The sequence below is a fragment of the Cydia amplana genome, chromosome 13 (assembly GCF_948474715.1).
Source record: "Cydia amplana chromosome 13, ilCydAmpl1.1, whole genome shotgun sequence".
NCBI classification, from domain to species: domain Eukaryota; kingdom Metazoa; phylum Arthropoda; class Insecta; order Lepidoptera; family Tortricidae; genus Cydia; species Cydia amplana.
In genome coordinates this window covers 16,672,628-16,685,044 of record NC_086081.1, presented here as the reverse complement: position 1 = coordinate 16,685,044, position 12,417 = coordinate 16,672,628, and the positions used below count along the sequence as shown (strand labels likewise).

The 12,417-nt window shown below is 35.8% G+C and overlaps 1 protein-coding gene and 1 long non-coding RNA gene across 2 annotated transcripts in view; one reads left to right on the top strand and one right to left on the bottom strand.

Annotated features, from left to right (window-relative positions):
* LOC134653555 (connectin-like) overlaps positions 1-12,417 on the bottom strand; it is a 121,995-nt gene that overhangs the window by 64,083 nt on the left and 45,495 nt on the right. The gene's annotated exons all lie outside the window — the stretch shown is intronic.
* LOC134653613 (uncharacterized) overlaps positions 5,650-12,417 on the top strand; it is a 381,090-nt gene continuing 374,322 nt past the window's right edge. The window contains exon 1 of the long non-coding RNA XR_010097268.1: positions 5,650-5,769. This is a non-coding gene — a long non-coding RNA (uncharacterized LOC134653613). The remainder of the gene's footprint in view (positions 5,770-12,417) is intronic.

The window sequence follows — 12,417 nt, the reverse complement described above, 5'->3', positions numbered from 1 at the left end:
AATTATGTCCACACAATAATCGTGCAAAGCAGAGACTGCATTATTTCTTTACGGTATAAGCGGTAAGGAAAAACTCATTGGTATCCTGGCTCGTACCAATGAGTTTTTCGGAACTTATGTACGAAATATCATTTGATATTTACCACTAGCTTTTCGGTGAAGGAGGAAACATCGTGAGGAAACCTGCATACTCGTAGTGCATACATTTGCGAAGAAATTCAAAGCTGTGTGTGAAGTCCCCAATCCGCATTGGGCTAGCGTTGAGATTATTGTCTATACAGGGTGGTCCAAACCGTGACGTCCAAAAATCGTGGGCTATCATAATGTACCCCATATGTATGTTAGCCGATTTTTCGTACTTTTCAAGTTATGATTTTTTAAGCTTTTAACTTTTCCTATGTAGGTAATATTCTCCGACCGTCCTTAGTCTGGGACCGGTCTGAAAACCAGCGCCGGGCACCTAGGCCCGGCACACGCTGAGACTGGAACCCTTTGCCTAATACAAAGATCTTCTCACTTTTGTTTTGTATATGATAACAACTGTTTTATTTTATTATGTAAGTAATTCTAACTCTATTTTATGTTCATGTATGTGGCAATAAACAATTCTTATTCTTATTCTATTCTTATTCCTATGAAATTCCGGGGTTCCCATACAGAGTGGCTGAAAAATAACTGCATTCCGTTGCCAGGGAGGTGTTGGGATTATACTGAGCAACTTTTATTATGGGACCAACCCCGAAATCGCGAAAAAAAAATTGGCTTTTTATACATTTTGGCTAGTCCATTTTCTATGGAAGGGTAATTTTTTTTCGCGGTTTCGGGGTTGGCCCCATTGTAAAAGTTGCTCAGTATAATCCCAAAACCTCCCTGGCAACGGAAATGCAGTTATTTTTTAGCCACTCTGTATGGGAACCACGGAATTTCATATGAAAAGTTAAAAGTAAAAAAAAATCATAACTCGATAACTACGAAAAATCGGCTAACATACATGGGGTATATTCTGATAGCCCACGACGTGAGGAATCTAAAAAAAAATTTTTGGACGTCAAGGTTTGGACCACCCTGTATATAGGCTGAATTATTATTATTATTTATAGGCGGTACGGTACCGTTATTATTTATCAATACCGCTTCGTTTTGAAGGTACTATACCTGTTGAAATATAAAGTACGGTACCGGTATAAAATTGCAGCAGGTACAACAATTTTTTATAGGTGTACAGTCAGCTGCAGAGAAAAGGTACCACCCCTGCATACAATCTTCTATGCAGGGGTGACCTGCAGCTGACTGTACCTAAACCATCACTGACCGAGCGTAGGCGAAGGTCTCCGTTTCAGCTCGGGCAAAAATACTTTCGTTTGTTCGAATGTTCTCCTTTGCATATCACATTTCTCAAATATCTCGAGAAAATTTGTAAGCAGGTTCGGTAGTTGGATATAATTACTCGGTTTCTTTTTTTTTATAAGTTCTAATAGGCAGAGATTGTCATAAAGGACTTAAGTGACAGTAGGGTCTGTGGTACTTAAGACCATTGTGATTATTCGTAGTGTCCGACCGAAGATTCGGTTTCGGTTTCGGTTTCGGCCAGTTTCGGCCATAAAATCATGTTTCGGCCGTAGTTTCGGTTTCGGCCAAAAAACGGCCGAATCTTTCGGCCTGGCCGAAACATACGAAATAGTACTTCGTATTATGAAACTAAACTATGTGACAAAGACCAAAAGTTGGGGAGCAAGTAGGACAACTATATTTATATATACAGAAATTTGTGTTTCGGTCGGACACTAATTATTAGGTACTTACTGATTACGCTGCGCCGCGTGGAACGTGAGGTGCGTTGGGGTAAGTACATACAAATCATTCAAGAAAAAAATCCCTTTTAAGATCACTCGTGTGTCTGCCCCTAACAGACTAATTCAATTGAAATTTGGTACACATTTTTCACATATGACAAAGAGTCGGTGATCCAAAGATGGACTAGTAACGTAAATAAATAAACTTTTAACTTTGCGGCCATTTTTTTGTATCGTGTGATATATCAGATATTAAATTGTAAGATATTTACTAATAATAAGCATTGGTCACGTAAATTATTTTTAGTCTTTTTTTGCAAGTATGAATGATATAGAACATTATTTCAATTATTTTTAAAATTAAGCCTATCCAAAGGCGACTTGGAAGATGTGTCATGGGGATCTATATTCGTTGGGTGAAAAACAAGTTTTTTTGTCTAATTATCGTTTAAAACACAATCGATCGGCAATAACGCGGGCACATAAAACAAAAAACTTCTTTTTTCACTCATAAAACTCCTTAAACCTAATAAGAGCTAAACAAAAACAAGTGCGAGTCGGACTCGCATTCTAAGGGTTCCGTATATTAAGTCCGTCTCACGCTTGACTGCACATTTCTTATAGATTTTCCTGACATATATAGGTAAAGAACTACTTTGTGTATTTTTTTCAAAATTTTAGATCCAGTTGTTTCGGAGAAAGTGGGCGGAGAATGATCATTTTTTGCCTATTTTCATGAATAACTGCTGAACTATTAATCCTAAAATTATAAAAAAAATATATCTTTGAGATTCTTACAATGAGCTCTTTTATTTGATATGTAACACTATATAGTTTAAAAAACATATTTTTTAATTTTTTCATTTACCCCCCCCCCCCCCCAAAATGGCTACCGTATTTCAAATTCTCTAAAATACATTTTATTTACGTTACACGTCCATCTTTGGGTCACAAATTTACATTTGTGTGCCAAATTTACATATGTGTGCCAAATTTCAACTGAATTGGTCCAGTAGTTTCGGAGAAAATAGACTGTGACAGACGGATGGACAGACAGACAGACGCACGAAGAATTATATGTATATGCACTTATCCCAACGCACCTCTCGTTCTACGCTGCGCGGGGTTCATTGCCGCTCCTACCGCCTTAAGTGTAAGTACAACTACATCATCAAGGCTACGATCGAAGATAATCAGTTCAGCACTGAAATAATAGCGGTGGAATGCCAGTATAATATTTAATTATTTATTTTAATTTTATAAATTTAATAGCAAAATAAATAGCGAATATACGATACTCGTACAAGTAAATCTGTAAAGATCTTAGGGGTACATCAGCCGACATATATTATTAAATTTTATTTTGTCGGCTTTAATTAAATTTCCACCCTGCCGAAACTTTATTTATTTAAATTTTTAATTGAATTGATTTTTCGCCTTATGAATAACCGTATAGAGTAGTAAATAACATTTTACATCTGACTTAATGACATCTGGGTTTATTCGGTTTAACTTTACAAAACGCGTATCTCGACAAAGCCATAATATGCAGAAAATAGTTAACAATCAAATGAATTAAATTAGAATTTAAATACGTCACGTGTGACATGAACAGACAAGGAGAGCAAGATTTAATGTATTGTTTCTCTTTCTTCTTTCAATGGAACGTTTTTACAGTTTCTGTTCCTCAAAAGAGGTCAGTGGTTAACACTAAACTCAAAACGCTATCTTAAAAAAAATTGATGGGTCAATGACCTGTCCCAGTAAAGTGAGGTAGTGTGCGTGAAGTGCGCTTGTGTGTGAAATGGGGTAAATTGACAGAATCTGAAAATTTACCCACCTCTACCGTCACCTTAAGTATACATAACCGAAAACAGTTTCCACTAATTAAATTAGCTCATTATGGTTATAGGTCGTTTGAATACGATTTTTCCGATTAAGAAGATAAATGCAGGTATAGAACGTGCACGCTGTATAAACCGTTATCCATACTCTCCAACATAGATTATTATATTATTTGCACCTGAAATTATTTGCACTATTCATCTTCGGGTCTTGTCGTTTCAGACGCTTACCTACACGAGCGACTTACTTACAGGCCAATTCAAATGTGCGTTGCAGCTTTTTAGAGAATAGAGAGAGAGAGCGTTTATTCGGGGCCAAATAAAAGAAGAAAACAACACGTAACAATGGTACATTTTTAGGGTTCCGTAGCTCAAAAGGAAAAAACGGGACTCTTATAGGATCACTCGTGCGTCTCTCTGTCTGTCTGTCCGACTATTCCCCCCTCCCCACTTTAGCTCCCAAACTACTGTCTAAAATTTTGAAAAACATACACAAAATAGTTCTAGAAAGAAAGAAAGAAAATACATTTATTTACGTCAAACTAAACCAGTTAATTACATAAGATATATAAAAGACGTAGTAGTAGACGGTGCGAGAACTCTCATGCGAGTTTCATCGCATTGCATCATTTGATTGGTCGGCTGAATTGGTGTAACCTCAATGGTCCGCAATGTAACGAAAATCTTATACCTACTTACCAGTTCGCGCGTCGTCTAAATCAGCCCTTAAAGACATTTCATTCACGTTCCACATAAAAAAATACATTATTAAAAATTGGGTAATGTACGAACAGAGATGCGATTTATTTGAAATACTTCTATTTAAAATGCAAATACAAAATGCAAAATACCTATTTTGTATTTTGCATTTAAATGCCTTTTAGTAAAAACCATTTTGTATTTTATTTGAAATACTTTTCGAGATGTATTTTGCATTTTTAATATTCATTTCAAAATGCAAAATACTTTGTGATTAAGTTTAGCCCACGGATTTAGAGTTAATAAACTGGATCGAGTACATTGACCAAAAAGTGTGTCCACATGAGAAGTCAAACTAGAGCCCTGCATCTCGTTCTAATTAGGGTGACCATAAGACATCTGTATGTGGGATATTAGGATAACATGGAATATATCAGTAGGGTGTGTCATTTTCTAAATAAAGTGAAATTTTAAGTGGTCAGGTTTTTTTTTCATTTGTAGTCGGCCTCTTTCGCACTCACTCATGGTATGTTCATAAAGGTAGGCTTCCCTTTTGTCCACTTCAGTTTTTTTAAAGTATAAGCGTCATTGAAGATCTGTTTAGCAAATATGACGTTTTTTTTAAAGTTGGTGCTTTTTTTCTATTGACGGAAATGTGTCCTACCTATAAAGAATCGATGTCATATATAAACAGTTTAACACACCTAACAAAATATTATGTATAAATGAGAGTCTGTAATGTTTAAGGAGTTAAGCACTTTGGTTTTAAATTTTGGCAATTGAAGAGATGTTTACAAAAACAACATACCTGACTACACTGGTTGACACCTGAAACGATTAACAATGTTCTTAAAAAAGTGTCAACCGGTCTAAGCAGTTATGTTGTTTTTGTAAACATCCCTTCAATTATTCTACAACAAATCTTAAATTAAACATGCCGAAATAAAGACATAAGGTAGGTACCTATTATGTTAAACTTACTTTTACATTACCTACGTTAATAATAACTAATAAGAATTCTGTGAGACCGATTCAAAACGTGCCGACATCATAGTCACCCTAATGAGTTTGACAATGTTGTCTTGTATTTTTATAGTAAAATGTAATAATTGTGGCTTTCTTGTGAAACAATATTCCACAATTAGCAATTATTTCACTCCAACAACCTTTAACACAACATTTCTTCACAATTTTTAAGAAATTTCGCATTCACGTGTTTTGAAGAAATGTCATCAAGTTGGGGATACCAATTAATATTTAAAGTTACTACAACTTCTACCATACTAAAATTTAGTTTTTTTTGCTTTGTATGCGCTTGGTTTAATCAGTTAATAATATTGGCATCATAATTATTTACAAATTACTTAAAAGATATCAGAACTGTAGTCTGAATATAGCACTAAAATTGTATAAGAAGGTAATTAAATTCAGTAGTTTATTGATATAATTTCTACCATAATGGTATCTTTTTAACATTGGCAACATGTGCGAGTGAGACACAGGGCTCGGGTTTTTCTATCTCAAGTGGACCGTTTTCTCTAGTCTGGTACGAACAACTTTCTGTCTCGGTGATAAGGTTCAAATTAGTATGGCAAAAAAAGTGACAAATCGCTCCAGTTTAAAAAATATAACTTCATGGTTTAGCCAACATTACCAGTCAAACAAAATGAAATGAACGAATGACGCTTGTATTGCCGAATTTGACCGATAGAGGCGCCTGCTAGCCATGCGCGCCCTTTTTTTCTTCTTTGGTCAGAGTGCGCGTCTTATAGCCGTTTAGAGTTTAGACTCGCGGCTCGGCTCGCGGCGCGTCTCGTGGCTCGCCTCGACACACTCGCATTCGGCTTGTCATTCGGTTATAAACCTTTTGCCGTGCCGTTAGTGTTTAAATTATATTAGCTCGACGAGCTTGCGAACCACGAGAGTCTAAACCGGCTATTTATGTCTGACTAGTGTCAATGTCAAACGAAAACGACGAACATTATCTATTCTATGGCTATTCTCATGATAAATACCTAAAATAAATAAAAATATCTGAGATTTGGTCAAAAGGTATTTTATTTTGAAAAAGTATTTTGAAAATACCTATTTTGCATTTAGCATTTGAAATACAAAACGCAAAACTATTTGGTATTTTGCATTTGAAATAGTAAATCTGAAAAGTATTTTGCATTTTGTATTTAAATGCTTTTTTAAAACCATTTTGTACATCTCTGTGTACGAAACCCCTGGAACGCGAGTGCGACTCGCACTTGACCAGTTTTTTTTCGCTTCCACATAATAGGGGGTCCATGTTACACTGGTTGGCGAAATCTCCACTCGTTCGAAATCATAAAGAACTCGAGGGCTCTCGAAGTTGATAAATCGTTCGTTTCGACAATTCATCTCCGCTAAGTAACATCTTCTGTTGGAGAGGTTCACCTGGGATTCCTTTAGCAAATGTTTTAATCTGCAAATTATTAATATTGTCTTCGGTTACCGCGATAGATACTCATGAAATAAAACGGATTATATCGCGTATATTGAATTTATTCTACATCCCGGCGTTTCGAACCCTTTACAACGTTCGTGGACAACGGGTGACTGAGGAAGAAGTACACTGTGCAAAACTACCAACTTACAAAATAATGAACCATCATAAACTATAATAGTAGTAGCTGTAGTACGTATAAATTCTATACGCGATATAATCCGTTTTAATATTGTGAATTATTGTTTAGCTTTTTTTATCATATAAAAATTAAAAAATTTAAAGAACACGGTTTACTGAGTAGACCGGTACACTCAAATCAATGTTTTAAATTAATGCATGTTATGGTACCTACGTAAATTAATATGAGTTTATCAAATGTTTCGGTAAGTAAAAAATGTTACAAAATGTGGGGCCACGCTATGCCACCCGAAACTATCTCCTTAAATAAAAGCTTTCTTTTTTATCTTCGTTTTAAGATAAGTAATTAAATTATAATGTACATAGCTACGTAACACGTATACTTGTTGGCATAGTTTAGTGTAGATAAATATCTTAAAATTTAATATTTATATCTAAAATTACAAATTAAAATTATAAATTAAAAAATTATAGTAATTAAATAAAAATTTATCGTTCCCTTATGCTCACATCACATAACATAGGCAATATGGGGAAAATAGGCAAAATTGGATACCGCTAAGTTAGGTACCTAGATCTGATAGAGTAGGTACGTTTTCCCTTACCAAAATATTGAGATAAATCTACATAATATATTCATAAATTCGTCATATACCTAAGTAATGTTAGTAAAAATCTAACACTACAATTCATAAAATTCAAATTCAGATTCCTTATATACCTATACAGGGTGTCTCATTTAAATCGGTCAGTATGGGAAAGTCTGAAACATACGAAGATCTGTTCTTAAGAACCATGTCATCGATTTTAATAACAAGAAAAACTGCATTCATACATTTAAAAAAAAACCTGTAGGTACTCAAAATAATAAAAATAAGGCGATGGTCATTTCGAACACTTACTAAAATAAATTAAAGAATATGAAAACAATGCATTTTATTCACTTTAGACATCATGTTTCATATTAGTAAAAATCCTTTACGGATCCGGTCACCTACGGCCACTTTTTGTGACCGGCCACTTCCCGTGACCGGCCATTTCATCTATCGGCCATTTCCTTGAACGGCCACTTGTCTATCGGCTTCCTTGTACGGCCACTTCCCCATATGACCATCCATCGGCCATTTCCTTAAACGGCCACTTGTCTATCGGCTTCCTTGTACACCCACTTCTCCATATGACCACTTTGGATTCGTCAACTACGGCCACTCTACCCCTCTCCCCCTACTCCCACCTTCTCATCCCTCCTTCATTCCTTCTTTGCTTTCCTTTCCTTGAATGCCCACTTTTCTATAGCCTGCACCCACATTCCTTGAAAAGCCTGTCTTCTTCTCATTACCCCTTACCCTCCTACCGTTGCCATCAAGGATGACAAAATTAGGGTGAAGAGTTAAAATATGTATGTATGTACCTTTATTGTTTCTGCCTTAAGGTTTCACTGGAAAATAATACCTTCAGGCATTAGATCTGCCTTTTATGCTTTATGATTTTTCAGAATAAAGATTAAATAAATAAATATTATCAAGCATTATTCACGGTACAGTCAGCAGCAGAAGTAGCTAAGCGGTTCAGGTGCCCGTTTCTCGAAAGCTTGTAACTTGTATTACAAGCGGTAGTCTCTTTCTAACGAATAAAGTTAAAAAGAGACTTCCGCTTGTAATAAAAGTTATAAGCTTTTGAGAAACGGGCCCCAGGTGTGCAAATTGATCTACACGCGTTCTTTTTCTCTAGACAATAAAGGCGTGTTGACTTCATTCTGAACACCTCACCCACTTTTGCTGCTGACTGTACAACTATTAATTACTACCTAATCTACCTATTCGTTGTCGCCTACTTGAATGATGTGATAACTGGCCACTTAGACTTTCTACTTTGGAATTATATGGAAAATTGTCGTTATTTATTTGTTTATTCATTATGTCAAGCAGTAGTAATAAGTAGTGTGAATATTATGATTTAATATGAATAGTGTTTAAATCCGTGAAAGGGACCCGAAAGTACTGAATTAAAATGGACGAACTCCAATTCACTACAAGCCGTAGAGGTAAACCTATAGCGTTTTACAAAGGGTACCGTTATAATTTACGCACGGGTAAGAAAAATAAAAATCATACAACTTTGTGGCGTTGTTCAGACAAAGACAATTGTTATGCTTCTATTTCTATCGATTCTAAAGGAAAAAATGTATTGCGAGAAAATAATAAAAAGCATCAGTGCAGGCCTAATTATGTAAAAAAGGAAATCGAAATGTTATTAGATGACTGTAAGAAGGAGGTATGTACCAACTTCACATCTGTACAACAGATCTATGAAACTCACGTTGAAAGATTGATAAACAAGAAGGGACGAAAGTTCGCAAAACACATTCCCCACTTTTCCTCAATAAAAAACGGATTGTACGCCGCCCGGAAAAGATTTTTACATACGGATCGACTGAGCTTCAGAAAGTTAGAAGACGTTCACATTACAGGTACACTTGCTGACGATTTCTTAGTGTGCGAAGATGGCATTGACGACAAAATATTAATTTTTGCCACTGTCATGTGCAGAGACCTAATAAAAAACCTCGACGGTTCTTATTACGCAGACGGCACATTCCACGCAGCTCCACATCCTTTCTTTCAGTTATTTGCTCTCCACCTAGACAGTAACTCGAGTGAAAATACAGTTAATATAGTTCCTGTGGTCTACGGATTACTACCGAATAAAGAAAAAAAAACATACACCCGATTTTTTCGTTTAGTGCAAGAAAAGCTTTTTGTGAATATAGTCCAATTCAAATGTGACTACGAGTTAGGCATACTGAATAGCGTTCGTGAAGTTTTCCCACACGCATTAATAACAGGCTGTCAATTCCACTACAGCACTGCAGTATGGAAAAAATCCAGGGAACTTAAGCTCAAGAGAACGCCGCATGGACGCACGTTGACCAGAAAAGCTGCTCATTTGGCATATCTGCCGGCAAACAAAATAAAAAAGACGTTGTTGGCCATTATACAAGACCACCCTCAAACGCCGATAGTAAAAAAATTCAAAAAGTACTTTGAAAGTTTCTGGTTCAAAAAAGTTACGATTGACACGTTTTGCTGTTCGACAGATAAGTTTTTTCGCACAAATAATGCCATCGAGGGATGGCATCATCGTCTGAACTCAATGCTACCAAAAACACCCAATATATTTCTGTTTTTGAAATGTTTAAAAAATGAAGCTAGACGAAGCGAAAACAAAATATTGCAACATATATTCCAAAATAAAAAGAATAGAAGGCAAGATATCATTGATTTCGATCGTAAATATAAGAGGCTTCTACAAAAACTGGACAATTCAGAAATTTCTGAAAACTCATTTTTAAATAAAGTCATTTATTGGAGACTGCTTTTAAAGCAAAAGAAAGAATAGACGACCTAGATATAAGCAATTATTCAATTTAAGTGGAACGTGTATTGTAACGAAGTGGAAACTAAAAAGTTAAGTTAATAAGTAGTAACGAGTGTTTTATGTTTTCTGTTCCTTATTTTAATTTTATTTCAATAATAATATATACATTTACTATACCATTTGTATAATTTACTTATACATATTGTAACCCTGATTCATTAGAATACAATAATCACAGTCCACTATGTCAGGGTTTTTGTTGAAACTAGCATTTGCCCGCGGGTTCGTATGGCCTTATTACTAAAAATAAAAATAAATAAATATTGGATGCTTCCATAAAATAAACCTTTTTTTACTGCTTTTTCTTAACCGTGGCTAATGTTGTTGTATAGTCTATGGTGCGGAACCATCCGTGCCCATTTATTTAAGTCTTTATGTAACCAAAAAATTAAGCAAAATCGTTAAAGTGATCGGTTTGTGTTGCAGCCTTTAATATTTTGCATTTTATGGTAAATACTGTCAAATGAAAACTGTTTATGTCATTTGAACCATCTTTCGGGGGCATTCCTAAGGTGTTTTGAATCGAACCACTAAAGTAGGCTGAATTTAGAATACTCCAGGTTTATATTTATATTTTTTTATGTACCGGAAGATTAGTACTTTCATTTTGGTATAACTCTCACCTTGCTACCGGAGATGAGGTAAATCAGACGACCCCTATTTTGGTACCCTTTGATCAGGCCGGATTCCGAAAGCTCCAGGTTTGGCTTATTAGGTTACAAAAAAATAATAACTTATATAGGAGCCGAATCTTGCTACCCGATGAGGTAGTGACTGGTATGCCGGCTCTCCGTCTTATGGTCTTTCGGGGAAACGGCTGAACTAGGAATTTGCACAGTGGTCTTTCGGGGAAATGGCCTTAGTAGGAATCTGCATTGTGGTCCTTTGGGGAAATGGCCTTAATAGGAATCTGCATTGTGGTCCTTTGGGGAAATGGCCGTAGTAGGAATCTGCATTGTGGTCCTTTGGGGAAATGGCCGTAGTAGGAATCTGCATTGTGGTCCTTTGGGGAAATGACCGTAGTAGGAAAAGACCGAACAGGGATATGGCCGATGTAGAAATTTCCACGATGGCCGTAGAAGGAAGTGGCCGTAGGTGACCGGATCCACTGCTTAAGACTTACACAATCGATATCTAAATAGAATTAGTTTTCGTTTTATTTTTCAAAACGTCCGGGTTCGATTCCCGAGCTGAGTACAGGTTTTTTTTAAATGTATGAATGCAGTTTTTCTTGTTATTAAAATCGATGACATGGTTCCTAAATTATATATACGCAAAAAGATTTCAAGTAGACACAGGTGGGCTATGAGGGTATAATTTATTCCAAACTGAAGAAATATATCTTTCGATATTACTGAGCAATTTATATTAGAGATGTCGCGAGTATTCGGAACCTAATATTCGGTATTCTGCTTATCTGCCACTTTGCCGAACATTCGGTATTGAGCCGAATATTGTGTACAATTTGGCCGAATACCGAATACCTATCGACTTATGAAGAAAAATTGCGTACCTACCTAAATAGGCTAGATTTGCTTGACGCTAACACTAATACTAATGAGCAATAAAACCTAAATATTAGCAAACATTGTTCTTTGTATGCGACCAGTTTTCATAAATGAAATGTGACTGAAAATAATACATAATTACTTATATATGTTTACCGAATATTCGCTGTCGAATATGTGCGCTTCGGCCGAAATTGTAGCCGAATATTCGGTATTTGATATTCGGCCAAAACCACTATTCGTAGCATCTCTAATATATATTGCCTACCGTACTGACAAAAGGCTCTATTTCGCAACTTATCAATCGAATTCGTGTTCTAAATTGGAATACCAATTGAACTTGTAACTTGCGTCTTTTGTAAGAACACATGGGGCCCGATTCGGATTTTGAACTAGATATCTATTAGACATCACCAAGATATGACAGTGTCAAACAAGTCTCAAAAGTGACGTTTTTGATTGAAGAATTGCCACTTTGACACTTGTTTGACACTGACATATCCAATCCATATCGTTTGGATATC